Source organism: Argopecten irradians, chromosome 16 (assembly GCF_041381155.1).
Source record: "Argopecten irradians isolate NY chromosome 16, Ai_NY, whole genome shotgun sequence".
Taxonomy (NCBI): domain Eukaryota; kingdom Metazoa; phylum Mollusca; class Bivalvia; order Pectinida; family Pectinidae; genus Argopecten; species Argopecten irradians.
The window spans coordinates 29,089,054-29,104,327 of NC_091149.1; the positions used below are offsets into that span (position 1 = coordinate 29,089,054).

The following is a 15,274-nucleotide window of genomic DNA, read 5'->3' on the forward strand; positions in this document are numbered from 1 at the left end:
ACATGAAACGAGTTAAACTTGCTGCATCGATGTCTTAAATTTGCATGTACAATATTTGTATTTCTGTAACTAAAAATTGAAATAGGACTGGATCTTTTTTCATCAGAATTACATGATATACATTTTTTTAAAGTTTTCTTATGAAGGTGATGATCTAGTCGCTTCATCCAAGCCATTCTACATAGATGCAGAGGAATAATGTATAAAAGAAGATTTAGTAAGAGAAAGTCTGTGAAGAGGAATTATATTATTGCTGGTAGTTCTTAAAGCATATAGTGATTAGTGTCAGTGACTTTTGGAGGAAGAAAAGTGGATTAAGATAGTCTGGTGCTAAATTATTCTCGATATTGTAGACTAAACTGACCGCTGGGCGGTGTTTTTTCTCCAGGTACTTCGGCTTTCCTCCAACAACAAACTTTGTACGTTCTTACGTGACCCTGACTGTTAATAGGATCGTTAAACTAATAAAACCAAACGTTTCTAAATATAAAGTTAAAAAACAGTTACGTATGAAAGTAAACCAGTGTAATAACTCTTGCTACTTCGCGTTGAGCTATTTTAAAACTTTTTTTTATTATAATGTATTTTTAATTTCTTTTTTCCTGTGCAATATACAAAATACCTGGTGATATTGGTGCTTTAATGGATCTGAACCATCATATATATATTTTATGAGAGTTTGTGATTGTGAAAATAATAAGAAATACAACTACTTTAAAAAGAATTTTTTCAACGGCGGATGCAATATTTATTTTGCAATCATTTAAAAAAAAAAAAAAAAAAAAAAAAAAATTGAACGTACAATGAATCGTTGCTTCATATACTACAAAAAAGCGTTTGATTTTGCTAATCGTCAGAATTTATGGTATAAACTGATAAAAGAAAGAATTGACGGGAAATTGTTGAAAATTATAAGATTACTATATATATAAGAGTGTTAAACGACTGTGTAAAACAAAATGGAACCCCCTGTCAGACTGTCAGACACCTTCAGCTGTGAAAAGGGATTGTTTCAAGGCGGAATTCTGTTAACCCATATACTCTGCCTTTCTTCACATGCATATCTGCTTCCTCTGTATGTGTTCACATACACTTCTCTGATCTGTCTTACTGCACACTTCATCATCTGTCTTCATCTGTCTTCATATGCATCTTCACATGTCCACTTCCTCTGTCTGTCCACTTCATGTCTGCTCTCTGTCTACTTCACATCCACTTCATCTGTCTGTCTTCACATGCATGTGAAGCTTCATCTGTCTGTCTTGACAGAGGAAGCAGACATGTCACATTCATTTTATCTGTCTGTCTTCACATACATGTCCACTTCCTCTGCCTGTCTTCACATACATGTCCACTTCCTCTGCCTGCCTTCACATACATGTCCACTTCATGTGCCTGTCTTCACATACATGTCCACTTCCTCTGCCTGTCTTCACTTATACATGTCCACTTCCTCTGTCTGTCTTCACATACATGTCCACTTCCTCTGCCTGTTTTCACATACATGTCCACTTCCTCTGCCTGTCTTCACATACATGTCCACTTCATGTGCCTGTCTTCACATACATGTCCACTTCTCTCTGTCTGTCTTCACATTACATGTCCACTTCCTCTGTCTGTCTTCACATACATGTCCACTTCCTCTGTCTGTCTTCACATACATGTCTGCTTCATCTGTCTGTCTTCACATGCATGTCTGCTTCCTCTGTCTGTCTTCACATGCATGTCTGCTTCCTCTGTCTGTCTTCACATACACATCCACTTCCCTCTGTCTGTCTTCGCATACATGTCCACTTCATCTGCCTGTCTTCACATACATGTCCACTATCCTCTGCCTGTCTTCACATATATTCCACTTCCTCTTCTGTCTTCACATACATGTCCACTTCCTCTGCCTGTCTTCACATACAGCTTCCCACTTTCCACTTATCTGTCTGTCTACATCTTCCACTTCATGCCTGTCTTTACATACACATTCCAGTTCATCTGTCCTGTCTTCACATACACATCCACTTCATCTGTCTGTCTTCGCATACATCCACTTCATCTGTACCAGTCTTCATCTGCCTGTCTTCTGTCATACATGTCCACTTCCTCTGTCTGTCTTCACATACATGTCCACTTCCTCTGCCTGTCTTCACATACATGTCCACTTCCTCTGTCTGTCTTCACATGAAACATGTCCACTTCCTCTGTCCAAGTCTTCACATACATGTCCACTTCTCTGTCTGTCTTCACTTACATACTTCCTCTGTCTGTCTTCACATTCCACTTCATCTGTCTGTCTTCACATGCATGTCTGCTTCCTCTGTCTGTCTTCACATGCATGTCTGCTTCCTCTGTCTGTCTTCACATACATGTCCTGCTTCCTCTGTCTGTCTTCCCATATCCACTTCCTCTGTCTGTCTTCACATGCATGTCTGCTTTCTCTGTCTACACACACATATCCACTTCATCTGTCTGTCTTCACATACACATCCACTTCATCTGCCTGTCTTCACATGCATGTCTGCTTCCTCTGTCTGTCTTCACATGCATGTCTGCTTCCTCTGTCTGTCTTCACATGCATGTCTGCTTCCTCTGCCTTTCTTCACATACACATCCACTTCATCTGTCTGTCTTCCCATACCCACTTCATTTGTCTGTCTACACACACATATCCACTTCCTCTGCCTGTCTTCACATACACATCCACTTCATCTGTCTGTCTTCACATGCATGTCCACTGCTTCCCTGTCTTTATTCACGTTAATGTCAGCTTCCTCTGTCTGTCTTCACATACACATCCACTTCCTCTGTCTGTCTTCACATACATGTCCACTTCCTCTGTCTGTCTTTACATACACATATCCAGTTCATCTGCCTGTCTTCACATACACATCCACTTCATCTGTCTGTCTTCACATACATGTCCACTTCTCTGTCTGTCTTCACATACACATCCACTTCATCTGTCTGTCTTCACATGCATGTCTGCTTCCTCTATCTGTCTTCACATACACATCCACTTCATCTGTCTGTCTTCACATACACATCCACTTCCTCTGCCTGTCTTCATATACAGTCACTTCATCAATTTTCTGTTAGTTTGGTTATAAACACGATCTGTCAGGCTCCTGCGGTTACTTGTGTGCTTATAATTATTATTTTTCAATATTTTTGCGCGATTCACAATTCTCAAATCACATGTACAAGTCTAAAAAGTGAGAAAAAAAAAATCCCATTTAAAGATATGTGCAGAAGAAATGTATCCGCTAAAAATGACACATGTCCCTAATTATTAGATTAAAAACAAAATGATAAAATGATGAAAAGCTGAATGTTAAAGCGCAGGAAACGATTGTTTTCTAAAGGCTGCATCATGAAGACATTTTTGTACAGAAGGAAAAAATACAAATGTATTAAAAAATATCTAAATTGTAAATTTCATCACAAAACTGTCCAGCTTACAAGATGTAAAACATAAATATTTATGTTCTTCGCGGACTTATGCAAGACTATAGGACTCAAATCAGTAAAACGTTTTGTATTAATAGGAGATATCCAAGCATTTAAACGACATGTATACGGAAGTGTAAAAGTTTGAAATCACACAAGTATGAAGGTGAGTAAAATGTATGAATGATTATATATAAATGATCACAGCAAATCCGACGCATCATGACATCTTCGTTCATTTGTCTTATTAAAGTTTCGAAGTTATCATATAGAAATATTTTGCCCGTTGTGCGTTCGAGCCAGGTTGAAATCCAACTGAAACTGTCGCAGTGTCGTGGGGCATGTCGCATGGCTCATTACAATAAACAGGAATTCATTTTTAAAACGAAGATATGCTGTAATTCATTGCGTATTGGATGCACCATGTAACATGACGTTTGTATTATTCATTAAGCCTTTAAGGTCTATAAGGATTTATCCAACAGATATGTCCATTTTTTTCAAGGTCGAATAGGCTGATAGAGTGAAATCAAGGGAAGTAACTCTGGTAGATAAGAATTTGCATTGGTTGTAGGTGGCGCATATCCTCTGGGTCTGTGTGACGCTCCTTCTTTCTGACCGCCCTGTATCTGGAGGTGGACGGACACTCCTGTCATTCCTCCGGTATGTCGTGTGTGGACGAGGGTGGGGAGTGCGACAAGGAGGGAGGGGTCTGCTTCATGCTGCCCCCCGCGTTTGAAGGAGAAAATGTCCGCTGCTGTTGCAGTGTCACTGATGACTGTGCTGGTGTACCCAAATCTGGCATGATGAGGAAAATTGAACTTTGATGATAAAACGACTCCAAATACGAACTGGTGCCCAATGGCCTGTAGAGAATAAAATGACACCAAATTTAAAGAATTGAAGTAGAACTCTGTATTAATCTAACGTGAACATGTCTACCAAATGTGCCGTAATATCGTATTAATACATGTATATATCAGAAAAAAGGTGTTGATGGTATGTATACAGACTCCTCGAGGTAAAGCTGAAAACTGGACTTTGATGACAAAACTACAACAGTCTCCAGCATTAGAACTCTAATTCAATGCTATTAACTCGAAAATAGCTATGAAATATGCACTGAGACTGTAAATTATTTCAGTAAAAATGTTAAAAATTTTCATAATACCGCCTCCTGTGAAAATATACAGAATCTACTTTTTACATGTGTGTGAATTAATATTATCATTTAATATATATAAGAGAAAGACTCTTAAAAAACAATGCTATATGTCGCTGATCATGAGATGGAATGTTGGAAGACATATGAAAATTTATATACATCTAGATGGAAGGATCTAATACCTAGAACAAAGATTCTGGCTGTTTGATATGGGGCATATGCACTTGTTCGGTCGAATTTCTCTCATTGATTATATATATGTAAAACTGTTCAAAGTCTGAGTCTTCAAGTCAATATGTTGTGTTCTATGAAATGTTTTTTAAAGCAATTATATATTAGAGACTAAATGAACATGGATATTATAGCGATATAAAGGACAAGGGACAATATGAATCAAATCGAAACTAATTTTAAGTAAGTAAAAAAAATATAACCCCAACTTATAGACGAATAATCAATTGCAAATACGTTTCCAAAACTATTTTATGAGTATAAGAAAAACGTCTCTGACAGTGATAAAAAAAAGGCCTGTGTGAACTCGCATTACTTATATATACTGTAAATACCAAGAGTTACGACCCAGTACCATCCTCTCAGTGGAAAGGATAGTGTCGTATTGAACCCCTTGGCTAACGAAGATGTTACTCGACCAAAAATTGCCATTTTCAACAATCTGGCTGATTTGCCCAATATTTGCCCCTACTTTTTAACATTGTCCGCATGTCGGTGGGATATGGTATGCTTTACTACGATAGACAATAGTGTTCGTTAAACAGTGTTGCATATTATATCATAATAAATAAGATTGTATGATGTTTAGAGGTTATGAGGTCGAAAAGTATGATATACTTATCCTATGATTACGTAAAACTTGTAAAAAAAACTCGAGGAATATTGTCAGTTACATTTACTGCATCCTCGATACTCCAGGGATTCCGATCACTTTCGATCTCTACACCCCTGGACTATCTCATAGCAAAACTGGAGGAAACAGAACAGAACAGGTAATTTAGTCCTTTGATGTACATCAAAAGAGCCGTATAACAGTACACTGTGGTTGACTATATGGCTTTGAAGTTGGAACGTCGCTCTCTCTGTAGTCTTCTAAGGAAATCTTTGCTGATCTGTGATTGGTCAAATGTTTTCCGCTGAGCTGCCTTCAATTTCACTATGAGATAGTCCAGGGATGTAGAGATCGTAAGTGATCGGAACCCCTGGAGTATCGAGGATGCAATTACTGGAACCGTGGTCACTACGAAGTTCAAAGGACCACGTTACGGTTTCTTGTAATTATGGCGCAAAGTAAACTATGCCCACGCATAATTAAGTGAAAACAAGAGAATTTTTTGTACCCAATAAACGATATTACATGGGTTACTTTCAATGTTGTTACATTCACTCCTGGACTAACAAAACTGGGGCAATTCAGGGACAAAAACAGACCAATCAGTATCACGGTAGGGGGGCCCTACCGAAACTTCATTTGAAGATTAAAGGTCCACTACCTTTCCGGACCAAAATATAAAGGTTTCTTAAAAAAATTAATAACATCAGAAAGTATATACCGATTAACTAAGATGAGGTTACAACACCAAACATATGCAAGATTTCCTACGTAATATTATTCTATTATGGCCCTTTCCAGAGGGAACTGTTCTATATAGTGTTGTCAGACGAGGTGTAACGTTGAAAATGGACCCCCGTTGAAAACTGACCTCGGGTCATTTTTCAACGTTGAAAAATGACCCCGAAAACCGTTGAAAACTTAAATTTCAGCGCACTTTTTACACCGACCCGTTGAAAATAGACCCCGTTGAAAAAAAGACCCCATAAGAACTCGTTTTTACACAACAACACAACACGACACCACAACAGCACGAAATCACACAGCACAACAACACACCAACAGCACAAAAAACACTACACAACACCGCACAACACATCACACCACACACCAAAACACAAAAAAATAACACAACATAACATCACAACACAACAACGCATCACACTAAAAACAACATTACACAACCACACAACACAAGACAACATTACACAATCACACGACACAAAATAATAACACAAAAAATCACACAACACACAACACAACCACACCACAACACACACAACAACAATACAACAACATCCAACAACAACACCACAAAAACAGAACACATCTCACAACAAAACATAACAAAACATCAAACGACAACACTCAACAACACTACACAACACAACATCACACAACACAACATCACATAACACAACATCACACAAACACGCAACAACAACACAAACACGCAACATCAACACACAACACCACAAAAACACAACACACATTTCACAACATAACATAAACAACAAACCATCAAATAACAACACCTAACACAACACACAACCACGCAACAACAATACAAAACCACTCTAAAACAACACAATGCACGACAACATCACACAACACAACATCTCACAACATAACACAACACAAAATCACAACAAAACATCACACAACAACACACAATACAAAACACACCTCAACAAAACAGCACCGCCCAACAACACAATAATACAGAAACAACACAACACCCGACAACAACACAACATCACACAACATAACGCAACAACACATCACAAAAACATCACGTAACAACACATTACACAAACACGGAACATTAACACAACACACAACAACACAACACAAAACAGAGCCACACAACAACACACCCCAATGACACACAACACAATAACATGACACACCCACACATAACAACACAACACAACACACACACAACAACAAAACAACACACAACACACAACACAACAACACTTTACAACATATCCATACGCAGAACACAACATAACTGATCCATACGCAGATGTATTATACATGCATTCTTGTATTGCAGGGAATAAATATATATTAACAATTACTGAATATCTGACAAACGTAAAATCGTCGAAAATATAATCATAAAAATCCCATAATTATAGTTTTGTGTAACACTATCCACTAGTACTCGGAAGTGAACACCACACAGTACAAACTTAGCATGCAGCTGATAACAACAATTCCTTTTTATTTACTACGTTACCTCAGTGTTATATAGCAATTCCTCAGTTTGAGAACAATAAAATTAACATTATCTTCACGGACGAACAAAATGACTTTAGAAAAAAGTGAAAGTTTTGTAGTGCCATATTATCCATAATAAACATACAAGCACCTAAAATATTTAAATGAGGTATTTGTTACGATGATAACAATACCAAATTTCAATTCAAATCGAGGTGATTATGTAATTTAACATCCTCGATACTCTAGGGATTCCGATCACTTTCGATATTTCTACACCCCTGGAGGAGATGACGTCACGCTAAGGAATATTTTGCTGATCACTGAAAAGCTGACTCCAGCACGACCGAAAGCCAGTGTCCATTCTTTAGATAGTGTCCATGTTGGTAATGAACAACAATCACATCTGTTTGACTTTACTATTCTGACACCACGGAGAAGGACCCGACCGCAGTGAACTATGGGCTAATGTCTCATTGGACGAATAATTTATACCTCATGGAAACTTTTATTCAAACCACAACCAATTGTTAATCTGTAATGGCTTTTATGCTCTGTTCTGATCGGCACAGCTAGTATCAATGGGGACAACCTACGTCATCGGAAGGGATATCGGGCACACAAAAACAATGAAAAAACGCCCGCTTCAAATTGAAAAGCGGCTGAAATTATCACATAAAAGCAATGCATCTTCTAAACCTATCGTGCGTCAAAGACAGTGTATTGTTACAGACTCTGTGAAACTATTAGATATCGTCAAACTAGCTCAAATAATGCAAACACCTCGACACAATATTTTTCGACAGCAGGGATATCGGTTACATTTTTCACAAACACGTTATAAGTTGTAAATAAACAAATTTTGCTGTCACAAAACTGTCCCGTTTACTAAAGTGTAATATATGAATGCTGAAAGAAAATATTTCAATCGTTATATCTGCTAGTGGAGAAACATAGATAGATATAGATAATTTCCAGTACAGGAACTATTGTTCCTCTTCACCGGACTCGAAAATGTCATGTTTTAACATATACTGTTCATTTTCCGGTTATGGTAGCCCTGTAGTTGAAAATTACGTCTTCGTTTTTCCAATTAGTATCAAGTCTATTTTTGAAGCAGTTAATGTTTGGTGCTGAAACAACATCTTCTGGTAAACTGTTCCACATCTTTACTGTTCTGATGGTGAAGCTGTTACTCCGTAACAATGTTCTGGAATGCTGCGGGAATATCATTTTTGTGTTTCCTCTGCTGCTGTGCCGGGGTGCCACATCCTTCCATAGATAGACGGTGCTTTATTAGAAATTATAAAAGGGATATTGTTTCTGTTTCGACAGCGTGGCTTTCGGTCACAATTTTTTCACTGAAAATATGTCAAGTGTAAATTTCGTAATTTTATTGTTATTTACTGATATAAATTACCTTATATTTCAAGTAGTAACTATAGTTCATTTTATCCGCTTCAAAAGTGACGTACCTGTATAATTGGCGTTTTGTTGTTTTTGAAAAGAATGTCGTTCACATGGTAACGGTCAAATCCAAAGTTTTTGAAATGGTTTGTCGCTTTGTAAAGATTGCTGAAATATTGCAGCTTGTTTTTCCTTATCTAATCATTCAAGAGGAAATACTAACGAGATACATGACACATCATTAACTATTATCGTAACTATTTTTTTGCTGAATACTTTGGTTATTCGTACACTGTATATTGTTTTGTTTTTGTCTATACATGTATTTGTACATACCCATTTGTTCTTGCATTGCCTTTGCGTGGAATGCTTGCTGAAGCAAAGTGGAACTGAGGCAACCCTTACCAAGACAAATTACATCTCCATGTAGTACCATTGTACTATTTTGAAGTACGTTTCTGTGTTAAAGTAATTATAATTTAAAAACTTCGCATTGACAATATACACGAAACTACATAAAACTTAAAGATGTAAAGGCATCCGTTGTAAACAAAAGGAAAACCACACTGATCTATAAGCAACAGAGATACGTGAATACATGATAAACAGGATCACTGAGGGTTTTTAGCTGATAGCGTTTGTACAGTTCTTCATGACAGTTCACTGATAGTTTCTTCAAAGATTTTCAACTCAATAATTTGCTTTATACAAATAAACACACAATAACGATTGAAAAGGTAAATAGAATATATCTTAACAACAATATCACAAATGATCATATGCAAACAAATTATAAAAGCAAATCAGTCGATAACAAGAGGCCCAGGAAATATCGTGACGTCTACCATTGGATTTGCAAATTAGTCAGTTTGATATGTGGGTCCAATATCTTTAGCGCTTCATGTTGAATTAGCCGATGTCCAGTTGACATTCATGCTCCCCTTATTTTCAACTGGACGCATTTTCATTTGATAACAATTGTATGATAACATTTAAAGATATTTGCATATCTAAGGAAAAAAGCAATATCGTCAAGGACGAAACAACTATAGTTTATGTGATCGATGGCACAAAAATTATGACGTTACATGAAAATAGGCGGATAGCAGATCATGCACCCCTGAATGTCAAATGCACTTGGTAAGTATAAATAGTGGGGGTGCAGTGAAAAAGTAAATATATCTACATATATATGAATGCTATTAAGCACCGTGGTAGTCAAAAATTTCCAATATTATTATTTGATAGCCAAATATTCATTATTTTGTAATATTATCTGTCCCAAAAATGAGCATTAATAAATACAACCCTATGACATAAATGAATATCAAAATATCTATATCAAACAAGATATTTGATAATTGTATGTCTACATGGCAACGAACTTCAAGTTGTTGACTACCGCGCTTTAATTGTTGCATTATGCACAACAATGGTAAAGAGAGAGATAGTACTTATAAAATTCCAGAAAGGTCCATTAAGTACATAAATATGGGTAATAACTCCTATATGAAAACAAAAGATGACTACCAGTTGGCCATTGTGTCAATGGATCGGTCCCAAAATGAAATATGCATAACTATGCTTACATGTGGAATTTGAACCATAGCAGCAAGTTCAGCTATTAGAATCAAGAAAGATGACTTTCTAAACATGGAATTTAAAATAGATCCTTAATACTCTCTGGCAAATACATGTATTTGTATCGAAACAAATGATGTTTTCTTGTTTCCCATCTCGATTTCTGATTGATCCCGAAATATTTTATACATAACTGGATCTACATATGGAAACCCCTCCAGTACTTTCAGAGAAATAACAGAAACAAAAGACGGATGGATGACAATGGGGGAAAGGTTTTTTTTTATAGCTCGCCAACCATTTGCTGATAATCGGTTAAAAAGTCATCTTTCAAGATCAGATAAATTCAATAAAAGTGTATTGGCGCTTTTCCACTAGAGTTGCATGAATGCGTAAATAGCGACTTCATGTACAATGCTGTAATATTCAGTATTCGTAACTTTGGATGTGACCGTTACCCCTAAAGTTCTAAGTGTGACCGATATCACTTTCATAATTTCTAATTAAGCACCGTCTATGTTTCTCCACTAAAAGATATAATGAATGAAATATTTTCTTTCAATAGTCATATATTACATATTAGTAAACGGGACGGTTTTGTGGCAGCAAAATTTATTTTTACAACTTGTTACGTTTTATTGAATAAAATGTGACCGATATCCCTGCTGTCGAAAAATATTGTGTCGAGGTGTTTGCATCATCTGAGCTAGTTTGACCATATTTAATAGCTTCATAGAATCTCTAACAATACACTGTCTTTGACGCACGATAGGTTTAGAAGATGCATTGCTTTTATGTCATAATTTCAGCCGATTTTCATCTTGAAGCGGGCGTTTTTTCATTGTTTTTGTGTGCCCGATATCACTTCCGATGACTCTGTTCTGAACGGCACAACTAGTATTGAAATTATTCATCATTATAATCCACGTACATGTAGCTTGTATACGTATGTCTAAATTGTATGAACGATTAGCAGGAATCATCGTCAATATCTGATCTAAAATCAGTATTAATATTAACGACCCATTTGTCTCAGGAATAAGATATACAGTCAACGAAGAATACATACTGTAATCCGAGATTTACATAGAAACTTAAATTACAACTTATAATGCATACTCGATACTCCAGGGGTTACTATCACTGTAGTTATATCCACCCCCGGAATATGTCATAGCAAAACTGAAGGCTCTGTGTTTGACGGCAAATGAGAGATATATTTGTAGTGTAGTCTTTTAATGTACATTGTGTATCAAAAGAATTGAATACACAGTTCATTGTTGTTAACTCTGTGGCATTGAAGTTGAGCGTCGCTTTCCTTTTAATCCTCAAAGAAAATTTGCAGGTCTATGATTGTTAAAGTGTTTTTCCCCTGACATGCCTTCTGGTTTATTATGAGATAGTCCGGGGGTTAATATAATGACAGTGAAAGTAACATCGATATGGAATATTGAAGATGCTTATAATGTAGTCCGCTAAACCTGCCTAAATTATTAAGGTTTAAAAAATGTTGTCTAATCTATATTAGGGAAAAATAAGCCTTTGATAATGCAGGCAGGTTTAGCGGACTGCTTATATTAATATCGTTTGATAGTGATTTGACATTGTACATAATGTAGAATCACTAGGTATTTATGTAGGGGAACAGAATGTGTTATGCACAAGAATGATTAAGAAGGTAAGGAAACATTGAAGTTGATAACTTTAGTTGATGCATGAATGCTAGAGAGAACATGTGAGCTTGTAGTTTATGTACAAATGTAGTAATGTCCATTGAAGAACAACTTTCGAAATAAATTGAAAAACAAAAAACTGCAATCATTTTACTCATTAAGGTCAAAGTACATTTAAATACCTCATTTTTATAAGGCAGAACTATGGCTTATATTACGGTGACACCCTTATATCCCTACGGCCTAAAGTCCGAAGGCCCGATAGTCCGAAGGTCCAATAGTCCTAAGGCCCTTTAATCCGAAGGCCCGTTAGTCCGTTTCCTGCACTGCCAAGATGTCCGATTGACAGGCGGCGATTGTACGCCTTATGTACACTGTAATTTGATTGCATTAGAATTAACGTTGCTCCATGAAAAAATGATGTATATAATCAAATCTTACCGCAAAATGACAATTAGTGTACCTGTAAACGTCGTTCTATTATACAATATGTACATGTATTTTACGACTAATTTTTGCGTTTCCTTCCCCTTTCTTTGACTTGTTTATTCTACCCACGGAAATGGTCAACATGTTTTTTTTTTTTTTTTTTTTTTTTTTTTTTGGGGGGGGGGGGGGGGGTGTTCAACCGGATCGCATTGTACATAAAAAAAATGTATATACTCTTTAATATCAGATACGTTTACGTATTTCAAGATAATGTTCTTTTTTAAAATTCGCAACCTTTTGTTGTTTATTATCATTTTTCGTATCAAAGTCACATATACATGTAGGTATCCTTAGCAAATTTACAACAAATCTTTTGCATCGAAAACTGTAATCAACGGGTTTTTTTTCATTTCGATTTTTGTCCGCATATAAATTCCAGTTATATTATCTGTTTTCGGACTATCGGGCCTTCGGACTTTTGGGCCATCGGACTAAAAGGCCTTCGGACTAACGGGCCCTCGGAGTATTGGGCCGTAGGGATTTAAGGCGGTCACCTACATGTATATTACGATTCTGCGTAAGATACACACGTCATTAGTTTGGACAAATTCTTATTGAATATCCTCTAGCAAATACAATAGTGCGCATGAATGTCAATTTGATTGGTGTATATAATAAAAGTGAGAAGCGAATGTAAATATTTTGTATTTTGATTGTCTGGAATAAAAATATCACAAAGTATTTTGATGTATGGAGACTTACGAACAGATTTGAGTGTTAAAAAGGAGCAAGCTGTTTCCACCTTTTCGGTACCCACTATATCTATCAACTTATGATAATTCACAATCATTGAATTGGATAGCACCAATGGGACCACTGATCATATAGGTACGTTATAATCACACAGGTGAAAATCTGTATTTTCTTTGACTAACTTAGGTGTCACTACATTTTTTTAAATATACGTTAAAAAATAATGAAGATTAAGATCGTAACTGATGGACCTGTTTTGTTGTTGGGGTCTAATCCGTTCTCCAGCAAATTTTTACAATTATATATGCGTATTTTTAACATTTTAAATGAAATCTTCAAATGTTAACCCGTCTTGTATGGGAAATTTGGAGTCTTTGCAATGATTTCTGCATCAAGTTGTTATTGTCAATGTATGGATGTTACGAAAATGGTTTCCTTTTACATTATTTTGAAGTTTGACCGATAGTAGACGAATGACATTTACCAGCAAATGAAAATTAAAAGATTTCCCAAACTATTAAATCTTCTTTCAAGTTTTTGTTTTATCAGTAATTATTACGGGTGCTTGATTGGTTATTAATAAAAAAAAATCCTTGATTATTAACCAATGTATATATATTTCTGTACAAATTCTGAATTAAAAAAAGAGCAAATATTCTGTAATCGAACTTTGGAACGCATAACCTGAAGGCATTAAAACGATCCATCAATTTCAAACAAAATGAACATCTCTTTGGTAATGTACCACATTTCTACTACTTTGGGTAGCAGGATTGGGCAGATCCTCCTCTCGAGATTGCGAATGGAATGTAACTCATTGCGATTTTATTTGTACCGTATAATCTTATCGATAATCCACTTTGTGTATGCTCTGAAAATTAAAAGACACTATTACATGCACATGTATACTGTAGGCTATCCTCCAAGTTCGTATTCAAGCCTTTGCTGCTCTTAACTGTACATTGGCAATTTCATGTGATTTGTTATTTTTTACGATACTTATTTATCAAATCACGAAAATATATTGATTTTTGTCATATGCGTACGATTTTATTTCAAATTTAAAAAAATATTAATGCTATTTTATTGTAACTGCAGAGTTGTCTCTCCACTCGAACGTACTTATATATACTGCATACATCTTATTACTAATTATTATATGTCTGCGCATTACTTCTCCCTTCTACCCCAACCCTTCCTGTTTTCATATACATGTACAATACTCTTACTACTGCTTCTCTGTTTCAGATATTATATTAGCTTAGTCCTCATTTACTGATCCATCTCCTGCATAGGATATGGATTAATATAAGTTTTAAACTTGATTCCAAATCCTATTTCTTTCTTGTTTATACTTTATGCTACTTTTGCGAATTATTTTATAGAAAAAGAAACGAAATGAAAAACAAATTGAATTAATAAGTCCAAGAAAACCACCAAATTGCGTATGATACCCAAATACGCAAGCTATCCTTTATAAATCAAATACGAGTATGAATTTGTATGAATTAGATATAATTGCTTTAAACCTAACCGCTTTCAAGCTGCTATTTCGCCTTTATTTAACTGTGGCACATAACATATTTCTTTGCATGTCAGAAAATAAATATTCGTGTTTAGTTCCTTAAATAACAGCTAGCCGCTCTCGGTGAATAAATTTTAGTAAATTAGTCTTTATCTTTGCTCAATACTAATTTGGTCTATATATCATCCATGTAATTGGTGTATAATACGTACACAATTTGGTAGTTTCCTCGA

At 35.9% G+C, this 15,274-nt stretch overlaps 1 long non-coding RNA gene across 1 annotated transcript; it reads left to right on the plus strand.

Moving 5' to 3' along the window:
* The first annotated feature begins 3,562 nt into the window (after nucleotides 1-3,562).
* On the plus strand, nucleotides 3,563-4,644 carry LOC138310650 (uncharacterized). The gene is made up of 2 exons (XR_011206466.1): nucleotides 3,563-3,604; nucleotides 4,013-4,644. It is a non-coding gene; the product is annotated as an uncharacterized lncRNA (long non-coding RNA).
* Nucleotides 4,645-15,274: the final 10,630 nt, after the last annotated feature.